General features: G+C 36.0%; 1 non-coding gene across 1 annotated transcript; it reads left to right on the top strand.

Annotated features, from left to right (window-relative positions):
* Positions 1 to 364: 364 nt before the first annotated feature.
* On the top strand, positions 365 to 471 carry LOC141715705 (small nucleolar RNA R71). Its single transcript, XR_012572457.1, has one exon. It is a non-coding gene; the product is annotated as a small nucleolar RNA R71 (small nucleolar RNA).
* The last annotated feature ends 13,202 nt before the right edge of the window (positions 472 to 13,673 follow it).

Genomic DNA, 13,673 nt, shown 5'->3' with positions numbered 1-13,673 from the left:
CACATACTGAACAGATTCGTTGACAAGAGAACACTGATCCGTAGCATGAGAACCTGCACAAAGCTCACAAACCATAGCTATTTGATTAACTCCATACGTAGCCAAAGAATCAACCTTCATTGATAGCGCTTGGAGCTGGGCTGCAATAGCGGTGGCTGCATCAACTTCCAGAATACCTGCTACCTTGCCTGATGTCATCCTCTGAGTTGGGTTTTGATGCTCATTTGCAGCCATCGTCTCAATAAGATTATACGCCTCAGTATAGCTTTTAGCCCATAAGGCGCCTCCAGCTGCTGCATCGAGCATGGGCCGAGATTGGGCCCCCAAACCATTATAAAAACAAGTGATTACCATCCAATCCGGCATTCCATGATGTGGACATTTTCTCAACATTTCCTTGTAGCGTTCCCAAGCCTCGCACATAGATTCTGTAGGTTGCTGCGCAAACTGAGTAAGAGCACTCCTCATAGCAGCAGTCTTTGCCATTGGATAAAACTTCACCAGAAACTTTTGCGCAAGATCTTGCCACGTAGTGATGGACCCAGCTGGTTCAGAATGTAACCAGTCTTTAGCTTTATCCCTCAGTGAGAATGGGAAAAGCCTCAACTTGATAGCCTCATCAGTCACGCCATTATACTTAAAAGTGCTGCAGATCTCGACAAAATTCCTTATGTGCATTTTGGGGTCTTCAGTTGCTGCTCCTCCAAAAGAAACAGAATTCTGCACCATCTGAATAGTGCCCGGCTTGATTTCAAAGGTGTTAGCTTGAATAGCCGGATGAAGGATGCTTGACTGAATGTCATCAATTTTAGGCCGAGAAAAATCCATAAGAGCTGGATCAGCTTGAACAATACGATCTCCCATGTTTACTGGTTCTTTCTGCTCAGTTCCTGAATCCGAATCCTCAAAATCTAACTTCTCCGGAGTATCAATAACTTCGTCTTTTCCTTCAGCTGTATCTAAGGTCCTCTTGCGAGCACGAGAACGAGTTTGCATAAACTCTTGCTAAAGTACCTGAAACACAACCGAAAAGAGTAATTAACTACTACGTCCTATTCACTGAGTCCTAATGACCAATGATGGTAAGTACATAAACTAAACAAATACGCCGAGTCCCCGGCAGTGGCGCCAAAAACTTGTTAGGGCGAAATCACGCACTAATATTCACGCAAGTATACGCGTTCGCAAGTAATATAGAATACTTTCTAGTTCGTTCCCTCAGAGACTCAGACTAAGTTATTGTCTAATTAAACTCACTCACCAATGTATGATTACTTCTCAATGTTAAGATAACACTTAAAATTGTTGATTAAATATTAACTGTAATTAACTACTTAATTAACCACTTAACTAACACTTCAATTTATCAATAATAAAACACTCATGAGATCACAACTTCATTATTACTTCCTTCTATAGCCATAGTTATTACCTTTAGCATGTGACAGTGATGATATTAATCGAATAACACGAAACTGATAAAAGCCAACTTTCGTTGTACTAATACCATTCTACCAAACATCCACAATTAAGATAGAAGTTGAATAGTCATCAATTATGTTGAGTTCCTATATGTCTACAGAAATTGACAACACAACGATTTAAGCACAAGTTATTCCTTTTGATTACATAGGGCAAATAAAACTGTTAGAGTTACCCACTAATCATGCACAATGTACATGAACCTATGTTAGCATGGCAAGTTCTAAATCTCAAGATCCACCGTCGCTTCACAAGAGATTAACACCCTATCTTATATGTTCGCGACGCACATAAGACGAATACGCACAACCAATACTAGATATCATGCAATCATCACATATTAAAGTATTAAACAATTAACTAAAGAATTCCATAATAAATCCGTTGCAAACCCATGATCACGATTAGCCCATAATAGAACTTATCGCCATCATGGGTTCATATGAAATCATGATAACAAACACAAGAAAATAATAACTAAACTGATTATATTAAAACAGAGTACGTCACAAGAGTAAATAAGTCAAAGCAAGAAAACTAGCATCCAACGTTACAACGAAACAAGAATCACAAGAATATATGCTTCCTCTTCGCTGCTGTGTGCTAAATCGGTCTTCTTCCTTATCTCTTTCGCTTCTTGCAAAACACAATCTAAAACATAATCTCCTCTTAATACTCTGTGAAAAAAGTCTCAAATCTACTTATATAATAGTCCCATAAAACTCAGATTACATAGAAGTTGGAAGCCAAACAGAAGTAGAAGTCTAAAATAATATATCTTTTTCCCCGACCCTGCGCGGCCGCTCAGCATTTCTGCGCGGGCGCGCAAGGCTGCTGCGCGGCCGCTCAGCATTGCTGCACGGGCGCGCAGGACCCTTCTGGAAAAATTCCATGTTTGCTCCGTTTCTTCGCCATAATCTGCCCGTTCTTTTCCTCTCGCAATGGTGAACACATGCCAAGGCTTATTCTTGATGATTCCTCCTCCGAAATGCGACTAATACCCTGAAATGCATAAACACTAGAAAAACGCATCAAATACACAAAATACTTGATTTCAAGACACCAATTTAAGCCATTTTAAGACGTTCTAAGTGGTATAAAATGCCACTTATCAATTCTCACTGTATTCAAAACTCTTTTTGATACTTTCGAGCGAAATGCTTCAGCAATACTTTGAATCTTGACGAGAATAAAACTCGTAAAACAGTGTTTACGAAAATATCGTAAACAACAATAATAAGAAACAATGATTATGGATTGAATCATAAACTTTATTCAAAACTCAACTCTTGATATTAATATTTATTTTGATGTCATATCAAATTAGATAGCAATACGAACTTTGATGCTCACAACCTACCCACGCTAAAATATGGAAGTCAACATCAATCATCTGCATTAATACCATATTTGATATTTAACAACTTAAATATAAACATCAATCAGCAGCTGAATCAAAACTGCATTCCACCTTTATTCAAAACCAAAACAGTTGATAAAACATTCCTTATAAGATTATCAAAAATGATATAATAATTTAGATTGGAATCCTCGAACAACGGTGTGTTGCCGCTGGTGATCAGCCGCGGAGCAACACCGGTATGCCGAAGCATATCCAACTAAACAAATGGGGCACCCAAGGCACATATCGGCCTCAAGGTATTATATCCTGTATAATACCTAAATCTCCACTGGACAGCCGCCACGGCCTCTTACGTAACCATCCAATCTTAAAACATTTTATTGAAAGGGATCATAATACTCGACACCCTTTTAAACTTTTATTCGCCCATTTACTTGGGCATAAAAACCAAAACAACGTCATCTTTCTCAAATCCAAAACATTTATAAATCCGATAGTTGGATAAGTAAAACACTTGACTATTCCGAACATAGAATAGCAGATAAGTACTTGCATAAACAAAATTATTTATTTCAGCGATATGTAATGAAGGAATTTACGGATGAGCGGAAGCGTGAAATAACATTTATTCCGTAAAAACCATATACCGCACATATAGAAAAACATATAAAAGGGAAAAACTGAGGAATCGAAATCATACTTCGTGAATCGAAGCTTTATAGAATTGGAGTGCTAGCAGTTGCTCCTCAGTGTGTGAAGCACTCTACCGGTATCCACCAAGAATGATCCACTTCGATGAAACTTTTTATAAAACTAAGCTTTTATAAAAATGGAGTTTTTGGGAGAGAGAGAGAGAAGAAGAAGATGGAGGCTAGGGTTTTCACAAAACCAAAATTGTGTGTGTCTTAGAAAAATGAGCCATCCATCTCATTCTATTTATAGGGCTCTCCTAGGGTTTTATAATATATCTTTATATATATTAACCCCCAACATTTTATCTTCATAAAATGCTTTAATAATAATTAAAACTATTTTAATCATTATTTCTTTTCTTAACTATTTAGAAAATAATTCTCTCTCTCATTATTTCATCAAAGAAAATATTCTTTTATGGTGTGACCCTGTAGGTTCAATATTATGTCAGTAGTAGAAATAAATAATAATAAAATTTTATTAATTATTTATATGAATATTAAAATTCACTAAATATAATTAACTGATTAATTATATTTATTCTACATCGTGAGTGATGCTTCTCAACATATCGCGACTATCCGGATAATATGAATTCACGGCTTAGAATATCAAGAACCTGTTAGTGACTAGTTACCGTACAATGAATTCCTTCTACCCTTATAATATCCCGATTAAATACAAGGCATGGATCTTATGTCAAGCCTATCAAATTTAATCATATGATTTCTTATTCATAATGCAAAGTTCATATTAATGCAAATTAGAAACTCCTTTCTAATTTCATACACTCTGGCCAGAGATTCCAGAACTCGCTACTAAGAATAACATAGGATATTCTCTTCCTATACTGGAAGGGGTAGATCCTCTATTGACGTTAACTATCTCTATACACAAATCCCTATGCCCAGAATAGACCTAATGGATGTCCTTGAGACTAAGGACTAAACCAAAGCACAGTTCATTATATATAAGATACCTTTAACGATCTCAAGTCTAAGGACACTTGTATAACTATCACTCAGTGAATAACTATTGACATGTGAGTAATCTCCATTAGTTGTTCAACTTATCAAGTCATGTTCAGTGAACTTATTCCCTAATAAGCACCTACATACCAGCTATAGTGTCACCACACAAATGCCTATGAGAACAGACATCCTCCTGAAGGGAGCAAGCATAGTATGTACCAATCTTTGCGGATCCACTAACATCCGATTAGTTATCCTATGATCAGGAACTGTTTAAGTCCAGAGTTGTCATCTTCTAGATCCCATTATTATAATCTCATTATAATTCTAGAAGTTTTACTCTAAACTGTGGAACATCTTATTTAATAGACTTTAAATAGATAAAGCCCATAAAAATATAACAAGTCTTTTATTAATTCAAAATGAAATCAAATAAGAATACAAGAAAGTTCTTCCTAACTCATCATACATGATTGGATTTAGGACAAACACTTTCAATCTCCCACTTGAACTAAAGTCAATCACCCTGGTATCTAATACCCATCTTTTCTTTATGACGATCAAAGTGAATCTGAGACAATGACTTTATGAGTGGGTCTGCTACGTTGTTATGTGTGTCAACTCTCTCAATCTTGACATCTCCTCTTTCAATGATTTCCCTAATCAAATGATTTCCCTAATCAAATGTTTGGAATTTTTATGAGACCTAGGTTCCTTGGCTTGTACTATTGCTGCGTTGTTATCACAATACAACACAATAGGCTCCTCAATGCTAGGAACAACGCCCAACTCAGAAACAAATTTCCTCATCCAAACGGCTTCTTTTGCAGCCTCACTTGCAGCTATATATTCTGCTTCCGCTGTGGAGTCAGCCGTTTTAGACTGTTTGGAACTCTTCCAACTAATCGCACCACCGTTCAGAGTAAGCACGTACCCTGACATGGATTTGTTATCATCACTTTCTGATTGAAAACTAGAGTGAGTATAACCCTCTATTTTCAACTCAGATCCGCCACCAAAAATAAGAAAAATATCCTTAGTACTTCGCAAGTACTTAAGGATGTTCTTCACTGCTTTCCAGTGGTCTTCACCTGGATTGAACTGATATCTGCTCGTCACACTGATTGAATAAGCAACATCAGGCCTAGTACATAACATCGCGTACATGATAGATCCTATTGCTGAAGCATAAGGAATCTTGCTCATACGCTCTCTTTCCTCAGGTGTCTTAGGAGACATCTTTTCGGAAAGGGACACTCCATGGCTCATTGGTATGAGACCTCTTTTGGAGTTTTCCATGCTAAATCTTTTAAGCACTTACTGGATGTATGTACCCTGGGTAAGACCTATCATTCTTCTAGATCTATCTCTATAGATCTTCATACCGAGAATGTAGGATGCTTCTCCCAAGTCCTTCATAGTGAAGTTCTTCGATAGCCACACTTTGACTGATTGCAGCATCGATATATCATTTCCTATAAGAAGTATGTCATCCACATACAATACAAGAAATGTTACCGCGCTCCCACTAACCTTCTTGTAGACACATGGTTCATCTATGTTTTTGATAAAACCAAACTCTTTGATTGTCTCATCAAAATGGATGTTCCATCTACGAGAAGCTTGCTTTAAACCATATATGGTTCACAGCAGCTTACACACTAGGTGTTCATTTCCCTTAGAAAGAAAACCCTCTGGTTGTGTCATATACACTTCCTCTTCAAGTTTCCCATTGAGGAAGGCCGTTTTCACGTCCATTTGCCAGATCTCATAGTCGTAGTAAGCAGCAATCGCAAGCAAAATCCGAATTGATTTTAACAGGGCTACAGGCGAAAAAGTTTCATCAAAGTCAATCCCTTGTCTTTGTTTGAATCCTTTTGCCACGAGCCTGGCCTTATAGGTCTCTACCTGGCCATCTGCTCCAATATTTCTTTTGTATACCCATTTGCACTCAATAGGCTTCACACCCTCAGGTGCTTCAACCAAAGTCCATACTTGGTTGGTATACATAGATTCCATTTCGGATTTCATGGCACTTTGCCATTTCTCTGAGTCAACACTACTCATAGCCTCATTATAGGTCATAGGGTCGTCATCATCAATGATTGACAACTCAGTGTCATTCTCAATGACAAGGCCATAATACCTCTCAAGTTGGCGAGACACTCTCCCTGACCTACGAATGGGCTGTTCCACAGAAGGTTGTTCAGTCTGAACAGGTGTTTCCACTTGATTCATAGTAGTTTGTGCTTCTTGAACTTCATCAAGTTCAATTTTGCTCCCACTATTTCCTTCAAGGATAAACTGCTTTTCCAAGAAGTTAGCATGTCTGGAGACAAACACCTTATGATCGGTGTAAAAGTAATACCCTAAAGTCTCTTTAGGATATCCCACAAAACTACATTTTACGGATCGAGATTCCAGCTTATCTGGGTCAACTTTCTTGACATAAGCTGGACATCCCCATATCTTAACATGTTTAAGACTCGGTTTCCTTTCTTTCCATATCTCATATGGAGTTTTAGGGACAGATTTGGAAGGCACCTTATTCAGTAAATATGCTGAGGTTTCCAATGCATAACCCCACAGGAATACTGGAAGATTCGCATAGCTCATCATGGACCGAACCATGTCTAACAAAGTTCGATTTCTCCTTTCAGATACCCCATTCAACTGTGGAGTATATGGAGGAATCCATTGGGAGACTATACCATTTTCTTTGAGATAATCTAGAAACTCTCCATTCAAGTATTCACCACCTCGATCTGATCGGAGAGTTATAATACTCTGTTTGGTTTATTTCTCCACTTCATGCTTATATTCTTTGAACTTTTCAAAGGCTTCAGACTTATGTTTCATCAAATACACATATCCGAATCTAGATCGATCATCTATGACAGTAATGAAGTATGAAAATCTACCCATGGCTTGCGTAGACATTGGTCCACACATATCTGTGTGTACCAATCCTAGCAAATCTGCAGCCCTCTCTCCATGTCCACTAAATGGAGATTTGGTCATTTTACCCAATAGACAAGACTCGCATGTAGGATATGATTCAAAATCAAAAGGGTCAAGTAACCCTTCCTTATGCAATGTCCGCAGTCTATTTTCACTAATATGACCAAGTCTGCAGTGCCACAAAAAAGTGATATTTTCATCATCCCTTTTTCTTTTATTAGTATGTTCAATTTGTAGTAAATCATGCTCTACGTCACATACATACAAACCATTATTTAAAATACCACTTCCATAAAGAACGTTATCTCTAAGAATTGAACATTTATTATTCTGAATAACAAACAAAAATCCATCCAAGTCTAACATGGGAATATAAATAATATTCCTCACAATCGAAGGAACAAAATAACAATTATTTAAAACAATGGTCTTGCCCATAGGCATATGTAAATGAAATGATCCTACAGCTTCAGCAGCAACTCTTGCTCCATTTCCCATCCGTAGAATCACCTCCTCTTTCTTAAGAGTCCTACTTCTCCTTAGTCCCTGCAACGAATTGCAAATATGAGAACCACAGGCGGTATCTAATACCCAAGTAGAAGTTTGATTTAATGACATATTCACTTCAATCATGAACATACCTGAAGCAGAAGTGGTAGTCTCACTACCCTTCTTCTTCAATTCTGCAAGGTAAACCTTGCAGTTCCTCTTCCAGTGCCCCACCTTGTTACAGTGAAAGCAACCAGCTTTGCTCTTAGGGTCTTCAGCTTTTGGTGGAACAGGCTTTTTCTCACCTACTTTCTTCTTCTTGGAAGGGTTCTTCTTCCTTTTCTTAGGATTGGAACCTTCACCAATTAGAAGAACAGAGCTCTCCTTAGGGGGAAAATTCGATTCCGCAGTCTTCAACATGTTGTGGAGTTCAGCCAGGCTGACATCCAACTTATTCATGTGAAAGTTCACAACAAACTGCGAGAATGAACTCGAAAGTGATTGCAAGACCAAGTCTTGGCTCAGCTCCCCATCCATGGCAAAACCAAGTTGTCCAAGACGTTCAATCAAATTGATCATCTTAAGTACATGGTCATTCATGGATGATCCCTCAGACATCCTACAACCGAACAGCTCCTTCGATATCTCATATCGAGTTGTCCTTCCTGCCACATCATACAACTCTTGTAGATGCATAAGGATAGTGTGAGCATCCATATGCTCATGCTGCTTCTGTAGCTCAATGTTCATGGAAGCTAGCATGATGCATTGAGCAACATTTGCATCATCTATCCACTTACGATACACAACATGTTCATCATTATGTGCATCGTTAGCAGCTTCAGTAGGCTTAGGTGAGTCAAGCACATATTCCAGCTTCTCCACCCTGAGAACAATTCTCAAGTTTCGAAGCCAGTCAGCAAAATTAGGACCAGTCAACTTGTGAGCATCTAGTATACTCCGGAGTGATAGTGCAGAAGACATAACGAATATAGTAAATCTGTAAATGATAAACACATAACAACACTTAGCAAATATTCAATTTTATTTCAAAATACTATATGAATTGGGTCTTTATATATAAGTGGCTCCCACTAATTTATACACCCCCTAAGTGAAAATTAGGCATTCATAATGCTAGTGGGAATAGGGATCCTACATTCCATTACACAACCCCGGCTGTAGCACGAAACGTCATGTGATGTTCAATAGGCAGACAACTCTTGTCAATTACATCTTATGTTATTCCCTAATATAATTTTAGCCTCTTGAATAATTGAGTCACGGATGTAGCACGACAAACTCAATATTCTAAGTCAAGTCTAACCCAACATTTCGTACAATTGAACCAGTCTCCAACGGCCCACGGCTGTAGTACGTAACGACCTTTAGATTTTAATTCAATGTACACATCTCTATGTAATAGACAAGTATTTCTTATTTTGAAATCAAAACCCTCGGCTGTAGCATGAAACGACAATTATTTAAAAATAAGAACCACTTTCTATCATGTTGGAAGGCTTTGACCGACACAAGCCCGTTGTGTCATTGGCCAATTACTACTTGATATTATTTAATTTTAGAGGGATTATATTACGTTACAATCATAATCATATTATAAAGAGATTCTTCCTTTTAAATTAAATATTTCAAATCAATAATCGATAATCAGATGATTCCCAGATCGGGTGGAGCATTGTCAAGAGGCGTCACTTAATAACCCTTTCTTACAGATAGAAATCTGTTGTTGACAGAATCATCCTTTCTCTCAAAATTGAAAATTCATATTTAATTACGTGTTTCATAAACACAATAATCTCATGATTATATTCATAATATTATTGTCAAGGTAAGAAACGATTCATATTCTAGATTTTCTAGAGCACGCCTTATATTGATTTAAGTTCACCTATATCTATCATCGCATGGTAAACACAGGCATATATCTCATATATAAAAATAAATAAACAAGTAAGCATGCAAGTAATATCATGTCACACATTGATATAATGATGTATGGATTTATTATAGCATTTAAAAGCAATTAAAACAATTAAAACATACTTTAAAACACTTTCGGGAATATAAACAGTTCAAAACTTTTATATAAAAAATATTTGACCACTCCATTAGATCCGTCTCGGAAAAACAAATCCAATGATATATTGCACGCCCAAAACGGAGTTACGAAACTCCCAAAAATCAAATTTTAAAAAGACAGATGGGTTGTAACGCATTACAGTAAGGCGTTACAAGGTCTATAACGCATTCAGGTAATGCGTTACAACACTGTTGAGCCATTTACTTGTGTAACGCATTGCGTAAATGCGCAACAGTGTGTAACGCATTCACGGAATGCGCAACACAGCCCCCACCCCGCGTGCGCTGCACGCGCCTGCAGCAGCCGATAGCAGGTTTCCTATTTTTTTCCAGTTGTTTCCTCCTGCGACCTGTCTGCTTCCACTGTTACTATTTTCTGCTGTTAAAACAAAAAAGGTAACCCCTTTTTCTTTTACTCCATTCCTTAATAACTCTTTATTAATTTGTTGTTTTAATTTTATTAATTATAAATTAATTAACATTTAATTAAAAAATTAATATAAATCAAAATAATATGATTTCTTAAATCAGGCAGTAGCAGAAAATTACCAAATCAGCCATGGGTCCTTGTGCAAATTTTAATCATAATTATTCACATGCATAATTATTTCATGAATTTTAATTAAAACAATTTTAAAAATTCATAACAAATAATCTACACATCACAAAATTATGAAAAAAATACCTAGATGATCTACAACACTTGTAAAACCCAGATCAGTAGTCAAAATCTCATGCAAAAATTATTTCGAATTAATTCATAATTAAATCCAAATAAACTTGCAAAAATCATAATAAATCCATACATGCATAAAAAAATCTGAAATTTTTTATATGAATCTCTATATGCAGAACCTAGCTCTGATGCCAATGAAGGAATTTACGGATGAGCGGAAGCGTGAAATAACATTTATTCCGTAAAAACCATATACCGCACATATAGAAAAACGTATAAAAGGGAAAAACTGAGGAATCGAAATCATACCTCGTGAATCGAAGCTTTATAGAATTGGAGTGCTAGCAGTTGCTCCTCAGTGTGTGAAGCACTCTACCGGTATCCACCAAGAATGATCCACTTCGATGAAACTTTTTATAAAACTACGCTTTTATAAAAATGGAGTTTTTGGGAGAGAGAGAGAGAAGAAGAAGATGGAGGCTAGGGTTTTCACAAAACCAAAATTGTGTGTGTCTTAGAAAAATGAGCCATCCATCTCATTCTATTTATAGGGCTCTCCTAGGGTTTTATAATATATCTTTATATATATTAACCCCCCATATTTTATCTTCATAAAATGCTTTAATAATAATTAAAACTATTTTAATCATTATTTCTTTTCTTAACTATTTAGAAAATAATTCTCTCTCTCATTATTTCATCAAAGAAAATATTCTTTTATGGTGTGACCCTGTAGGTTCAATATTATGTCGGTAGTAGAAATAAATAATAATAAACTTTTATTAATTATTTATATGAATATTAAAATTCACTAAATATAATTAACTGATTAATTATATTTATTCTACATCGTGAGTGATGCTTCTCAACATATCGCGACTATCCGGATAATATGAATTCACTGCTTAGAATATCAAGAACCTGTCAGTGACTAGTTACTGTACAATGAATTCCTTCTACCCTTATAATATCCCAATTAAATACAAGGCATGGATCTTGTGTCAAGCCTATCAAATTTAATCATATGATTTCTTATTCATAATGCAAAGTTCATATTAATGCAAATTAGAAACTCCTTTCTAATTTCATACACTCTGGCCAGAGATTCCAGAACTCGCATACTAAGAATAACATAGGATATTCTCTTCCTATACTGGAAGGGGTAGATCCTCTATTGACGTTAACAATCTATATACACAAATCTCTATGCCCAGAATAGACCTAATGGATGTCCTTGAGACTAAGGACTAAACCAAAGCACAGTTCATTATATATAAGATACCTTTAACAATCTCAAGTCTAAGGACACTTGTACAATTATCACTCAGTGAATAACTATTGACACGTGAGTAATCTCCATTAGTTGTTCAACTTATCAAGTCATGTTCAGTGAACTTATTCCCTAATAAGCACCTACATACCAGCTATAGTGTCACCACACAAATGCCTATGAGAACAGACATCCTCCTGAAGGGAGCAAGCATAGTATGTACCAATCTTTGCGGATCCACTAACATCCGATTAGTTATCCTATGATCAGGAACTGTTTAAGTCCAGAGTTGTCATCTTCTAGATCCCATTATTATAATCTCATTATAATTCTAGAAGCTTTACTCTAAACTATGGAATATCTTATTTAATACACTTTAAATAGATAAAGCCCATAAAAATATAACAAGTCTTTTATTAATTCAAAATGAAATCAAATAGGAATACAAGAAAGTTCTTCCTAACTCATCATACATGATTGGATTTAGGACAAACACTTTCATGTAAAATATTTATCTATTCAGAATTGAGAATAGGGAAAACAATATTTGCATAAGAAGATTTAAAATAACTGTCACTTGAACAATAAGTGATGATAGGGATACTTGCCTTTGGGATTTAGTAGTTAGTCACACTCGCAAAGATGCATCTATTCTGACATTCTGTCTCAAAATATCACCGTCCTTCTTTTCAACACTTTACTGATATGCTGCTCCTGCGATTGCTAGAAGCCAGACATCCAATACCATTCAATATCATTCTTTATCCAACATCTTGCCCTGATCAACACGAATGATCCGCATCTATAATTAAAATATAGAACTTAATCGCTTAAACGATAATCACTCGACGAATTGCACGTCAAAAGCCTATCGTCTACCCATACGATAGCCGACACATAAATATAACAGACAAACACATGACTCTTGATCCACATATACATAACTCACATAACACGTAAACAAATAACTCACATATCACATAATTCATATAACACATAACTCGGTTCATCAAAAGGGTCGACTCGATACGTTTAAAACTGAAATCAGGTCAAAATATGATTTATCAATCAAAAATTGACTCAGAATGATTCGTAAAACAAGAGACCTTTAGAAACAAAAGGATTTGGGTTTCAAAAGTATTTTTAATAAAAGCGTAAGATTGTTCTGAGTCTAGAGGCGTTCGTTTCGTATTAAATGGACGAACGGTTAATTTATTATGAATTTTTGAACATTTTTCAGAATTAAAACGGTCTCCGAATCATTTTATAATCAAATAATAGGGCTTGAACACTCGAAAATAATTTTATAAGAATTATCGAGCTTGGAAAATAATTTAAAATAATATTTTAAAACTCGAAACTATTTTTCAAAAATTTTAAATCAAGAATAAATAATTAAATCTGATAGGGATAAATAAATCCTGATTACATAATTAAATATTAAAGTTTGGGCTGCAAGGCCCAATAAGATGATGTATGACATTCAGACCAGAAAGGTTAACATGTTGATCAGGCCTGATGGACCAGATCAGGCCTGATGGAACAAAGAAGGCCCAAAACCCTGATTATTTATTAATTTCGTAATTAATAAATAAGGGAGAAAAACAGCTATTAAGATAAGTCCTAGTGAGGATATAAATCCTTGTAGATTGGCCTCCAAGGAACCTC

Source organism: Apium graveolens, chromosome 3 (genome assembly GCF_009905375.1).
Source record: "Apium graveolens cultivar Ventura chromosome 3, ASM990537v1, whole genome shotgun sequence".
NCBI lineage: Eukaryota > Viridiplantae > Streptophyta > Magnoliopsida > Apiales > Apiaceae > Apium > Apium graveolens.
The sequence above is the reverse complement of the archived record's forward strand: the minus strand, read 5'-3'. Positions and strand labels throughout refer to the sequence as shown.